This window comes from Fundulus heteroclitus, unplaced genomic scaffold (assembly GCF_011125445.2).
Source record: "Fundulus heteroclitus isolate FHET01 unplaced genomic scaffold, MU-UCD_Fhet_4.1 scaffold_529, whole genome shotgun sequence".
NCBI classification, from domain to species: domain Eukaryota; kingdom Metazoa; phylum Chordata; class Actinopteri; order Cyprinodontiformes; family Fundulidae; genus Fundulus; species Fundulus heteroclitus.
In genome coordinates, this window is record NW_023396955.1 from 79,034 (window position 1) to 84,862 (window position 5,829).

At 40.2% G+C, this 5,829-nt stretch overlaps 2 long non-coding RNA genes across 2 annotated transcripts; one reads left to right on the forward strand and one right to left on the reverse strand.

Moving 5' to 3' along the window:
• The first annotated feature begins 938 nt into the window (after positions 1 to 938).
• On the forward strand, positions 939 to 2,494 carry LOC105919547. The gene is made up of 4 exons (XR_004929712.1): positions 939 to 1,251; positions 1,330 to 1,504; positions 1,599 to 1,747; positions 1,826 to 2,494. It is a non-coding gene; the product is annotated as an uncharacterized LOC105919547 (long non-coding RNA).
• Positions 2,055 to 3,345, reverse strand: LOC118561002. Its single transcript, XR_004929711.1, has 3 exons — positions 2,984 to 3,345; positions 2,500 to 2,721; positions 2,055 to 2,147 (listed from the first exon to the last, which is right to left on the reverse strand). It is a non-coding gene; the product is annotated as an uncharacterized LOC118561002 (long non-coding RNA).
• Between the last annotated feature and the right edge of the window lie 2,484 nt (positions 3,346 to 5,829).

Genomic DNA, 5,829 nt, shown 5'->3' on the forward strand with positions numbered 1-5,829 from the left:
ACGCCACCGCCAAGCCGCGGCGGCGGCCGCCGCCTCACCAGTTTTATTATTATTATTATATTTTTTTTATGTTGGCGAGACGCTACCGCCACCACCTCGCCAAGCCGCAGCCGCCGCCTCGGCCGCCGCGGCAGCATCTCACCAACATAAAAAAAAAAATAATAATAATAACAATAATAATAAAACTCGATATGCTTGCATGTTTATTTGACGTTAACACGCGGTTCTTTGTTGTTGCTTTCGCGCGTGCATATAGTGCATGGTAGGGCAAAAACACATGGAGTTCTCGCCGTAAAGCAAGACTTCTGAGCCTGTGAGTGCGGGCCGTGAGCTCTTGCAATTGCAAGTACGGTATTTCCCCCACAGACCACCAGGGCGGCCGAGAAAACCTTTGTTCGACCTGAAATGACTCATTTAATCATCCAAAACGGTATGGAACACATTAATTAACTGAAAAATGTTGCATAGTATGCCTTTAACAAACAATATATATTGGATTTAGTGAACGTCATGTTAGCGTGGTTTTTAATTGAGTACTCTTTCAATTACAGGATTATAGATTAACTAATATTATACTTAACCATTTTTTCAGTGTACAGAAGTGAAAAACTCATATGCAATGGAGTTGGAAAGCCTAAAGAGGTCACTTCAATTCCTAGAAGATGCTGGAGTCACTGTTACTGACTTGACAACAGACCGTCATTACAGTGTTAAAAAGTTTATGCGCGAGATTTATCCCTCAATTAATCACTGGTTTGATGCCTAGCATATAGCAAAAGGTAGGCAGAATGGCTTGAATTATATCAATCATGGCAAAAAAAGTAGGTAAATGTTTACAATGATAATATATCCATATTTCTAACCTTACATAACTATATATATATATATATATATATATATATATATATATATATATATATATATATATATATATATAGTTATGTAAGGTTAGAAATATGGATATTATATATGGATAATTATATAATACACATTTACATCTTCCAGGTATTACAAAAAAGCTTGACGCATCATCAAAGAAAAAGTTATGTCACACCATCTCACCGTGGATCCACAGCATCTCCAACCATGTATATTGGTGTGGGGCAAGCAGTGATGGAAATGCTGAGCTGGTTGTGGCCAAGTGGAAGTTGGTGATGAACCACATTGTAGACATCCATGAACACCCATTTGAGAACTTTCCAACCTGTGCACATGATGAGTTGGTAGAGGACAGAGAGTGGATTGCAGAAGGTGAAAAATTATTTTCAGCTTTCTCAAAACTCAATCTCCTAAGGGCTTTTCATAATACTACCTTCACAATCACTGCAGGTTCAAGGGCCCATGTTGAGGTGAAATCAATTGTCACTAACCGTACTCTGCTTGCCGACATTAGTAAATTGTCACCTCATGTGCAGACATCAAGTGTTGAAAGCTACCACAAGGTGGTGTGCTTCTTTGCACCAAAGTTCTTGCACTTCTTTTTCTACCACAGTATGAATGCCAGGTAGGTTGCTTAAATCCTGAATGGATAATAACTTAACTGACATATTGTCATCCTAATTCCAAGTATTATTTCATCATGAAAATTTCTGTTACAGATTGATGCTTGCCATTCTCCATTTCAATGAGAATTCCAACAGACAGCAGGCTAAGAACAAAGCTGGAAAAAAAATGTGGCAGCTCTCATTTCCAAAGGCAAAAAAAGGAGAACCAGTAGCCAAACAAGTTAAAGTCCCTTGTACTTATGGTGTGTACTTGGTATAATGTTGTTTCACACTTGGCTTTTCAACTTTCATGCATGAAATGCTTATTGTTTCTATTTCAGCATACATTGATGAGTTGTTGGATGAAGTAATGGCTCATCGGGAGGCCATACCTTCTTATGAAGTTGCAAGGCAAGATTTAGAAGCCCAAATTGCTCCTGAATACGTGAAAGACCAATATGACAACGTCGATAAACTCACAGTAGTTGTAACAAGGAAGTCGAGGTTCACACAGTTGGGTATTTAAAACCAGTGTAGTCTGCTGACTCCCAGGTCTCTTTTATTTTATTCACTGCACAGGATGGAAGAACTTTCCTATTTCCTTTTCCAATGCGTCCCCAAATACATCTGATCATTCTTCTATATGCAATGTACCTGTAAATCCTAAAATAAAAAGATAATATGATGCAAAAAGTGTTTAGACCTGTAATAAAATTTCAAAATTATTGTAATGCTGTTTTAAACTATGCCCTACTTAAGTGATATGTTCTGAATGTAATTGATGTTATATTTGTTTGCTATGTACATGTAAATGATTGTTTTTGTGTTTTACTAAAGCAATGTAGTTATATTTCAATGTTTTTTGCTGTTTCCAAATAAAATATATAGGCCTAAGGTGCAGAAACAACTGCATTTAATTTACAGTAAAATAACTACATCACAGGTGCATACAGTGTAGGACTAGAATTTAGCACTAATACATGTATTTTCAATAAACAATTTTTCAACTACTTACTCGTTTACTGGTTCATCATTTCCAAGAGGACCATGTCCCTCCAAAAATTCAACAAAAGATGCCTTGAGGACATACTGGTTGAGGCAGTTTCCCTGAAAGCCTTCATGTAAGGTTGTACATTGCAGCCCAGCTGACTCGACTTCCTGATCAACAAGGTGCGTTTCTGTGCAGCACTTGCATTCATCCACTGTGGGCATAATCACACAGTTGCCACATTTGCACCTGTAAAATATAAACAATCCAGATTCATAATCACCCACCTAAAAATATGAATTAGTAATGGTCAAATGGCTAATGTTAGTTTTTGTCTACTATGCCTACAGTACGAGGTTGCTTAAAAATTCAAATCAAAAACACGAAAGAAGTAGCTTAGCATTAGCATCAATTTGAATTTAATTAGACATAAAAGCAATTAAATCGACATCACTCTCAGAGGGGTCACTACTCAAAAGTAAAAAAAAAATCGTAGAATCAAAAAACATACCAGTCAGTATTTGTCAGTCGATGGGAACGGTCGTCAATATCCTCTTCACTGGCAGATTCTGAGTCGGATGACGACGATGTCGGCCTACTAGCGTGGTCATCATCGCTACTCCTACTTTCTCCACTTTCCTCGGTGTTGTCTCGTAATTCACGCCTAACTAACGGCTCAAACGCATATGGCTAGACACAGCACTCCTCGTTTTTAACATTAAGTTGGCTCGCTTCGTATTCGTCCTCGTTTAAACATACAAACTCCATCGCAAAGGTGAAAAAATACTGACACGCTATGTAAAATGACCGCTTCCCGACTACCTCCTGACTAGTGTGACGTCACGGAATTCTACAGCGGCTCCTCGTGGGTCACGTGACTGAATGAGGAATTTTGCGTAGTCTGCTATTTCAGTGAATTATTTTGTGCTATAAACAAAAAAAAAGTTAGAATTTATTATTTTTTTCACTTGTGATGTTTTTAATTTTGAACATACTATAAAATGAGAAACTATAAGTATGTGGTTTTCTATTTGAACTTTAAGCGAAAATTCAGACTGGAGAAACTCTTTTGTCTACCTCCATCAATCAGGGACTCATCCGCCTCCGACACAAGCCAATCAGCTTTGAACTGCTCCTCCTCGAAGCCAATCAGCATCCTGGGTTCATCTTAAAAAGAACTCCACATCCTCGTCTCGGCCTTCTCCTCAGCGAGCAAGCGGTGGCTGCGCCGTGTCCGGTTTGGACTCTGTTGACCGGTTTCAAGAGATAATAACTTATCCTGAAATCCTTCTGCCATAGGAATACCATCTAGCCGCACATCTTCCTTTCCGACCTCTTTTTTTGTCAGCTCCGATTCCTGGCGCAATGAACTCGCAAGCGACGCAGACGCGTCCCAACTCTGCCTAAGTTCCAGTCAGCTTCGCTTCATAGCGCGCCGGGGGTCTTTCTCAAACTGATCCCGTGGGGCTGGCTCTTGGTTCGCGGATCCGCCGACTCATCCGGGACCTCCTCTGGTTTTCATCGGCTTTGCGGCGCCACCTTGCCGCTCGTCCCGGCCGCAACTTTTCAGCCGGATCTACTCTCTCATTCACTCGCTAATGCGTTCGGAGCCAGCTCAGGTAATATGTATTCACCCATGTTCGTCCTCTATTCAGGCGAACGTATTTCATTTCACTGTTTGTTTTCGTTTTTTTCTTCTTCTGGTGTTGCCGGTAGCCACCGGGCTTGTGGTGGCATTGCTGCCACCTACTGGTTGGAGTATGAAGTGCATTTTAAATTCAGCAATTGATACCAATCGTTATTAAACCGCTGCAACTCTGGTGCAATTTGGCATCCGCTTGGACTGGTCTGTATTGGGTGCAGACTTCTCATTTATGCTGACCAGGCCACTTCTGTCACTCTTGTCATTTCAATGTTTTGCCAATCAATTCTTCAGGTGTTGTGAAATTATACATGTTAAAGTTATTTAAGGTTTTTGTTCGTAGGTATTATCTGAATGTCAGCTGGGACCCGACGTCGGGATGGCTGTGGGGATGGTTTGAGTATTGGGCGATCTTTAACAGCAACTTGCTCATGTATTTAGGGATTGTCTATTTCTTCTTTTAGGTTCAAGAATTCATTCAAGATGAATATCCGGAGAGCATCACTGAAGGTGCTGTTGTCTGGTTGATACTATTTTCAATTATGGATCCTCTCTGCAGGCGTGAGGCTAACTAAAGCTACTAAGCAATGAGATCATCAGTTAGCAGGATGCAGTGCATAATCTGAATTAAATTATTAAATTTATCCAAACAACATGGAATAAGCTAAATAAGCTAATCGATTCATAACAGCATTTGGTATGCGTTTGGCATTCTACGTATTTATGAGCTAAGCAAACATTATCGATTATGTCTTAAGAAGTGTTACCCGTGTTTAATGGTCCTTCATTTTCTGGATGTTTTCTTCTTAAAGATATTCTTTTCACTATTCCCAGTTGTTTTTCTCAAACTAAACCTGTCAGCCTGCATTGAGTTCTACGTATTGATCTTAACCTAGTTCCATGATGGTTTTTGCCTACAGACAAGCTCTCGAATTCTCAAGATATCAGTTTCATATCAGTTATTTCTGAGCGTCGGCTGCTCTCCTCGCTCGGTCACCTCAATCTCGCAGGTGCATCATTTTAAGAGTCACGTTTTTTATTTCCAGGCAGCTTGAGCTCACTAATTTCGTTTCCTTCCCTCCTTGAACAGGATACTCTGGTTAAGAGTTGCCGTTCTGAACTTTCCTTCTGGTCTGGCTTGCTTCTCGTCCGGATTTGAAATACACTTTCTATAATGTCTTTTTGTCTGTAGATGCGTTAAATTTTACGGATGTGCATTCGTAAGTTTTGGAGGATTCTAAAAACAGTTGGTTTGCAGATTCGTGAAATTGTCAAAGAAATCGTTAATCTTGTGGCCTTTCATCTAGAGTTATTTCAGCATTCAGGATGTGAGCTGCGCAACAGCAGACGCTTGTGGAGCCCAATCGTTGGGCGATGGCTATCATCAGCATGCCTCACATATCTGCTCTTACTTTTCATTCATCTTAGCCGCCTAATGCTCATCTTAAAGGTAATCTAACTACGAATACTGGTGGTGGATTCAAATCTCATTCAAGTCTCATTAAGCCCGCGTCCTGTCCTGTTCATTCCCTCTTGGTCACTCATTCATTTATGTGCATCATCCCTAAGCATCCTCTGTTATTTATCCTGTCATCCAGGCATCCCACCATGCAGTTGTCCTGTTATTCTGTTCATTCTTTCATGGTCATTTATTCATGTTCCCTGCCATGTTCTCCACTACGTTCCCTGCATACTCCTTGCATGCTTCCTGCATG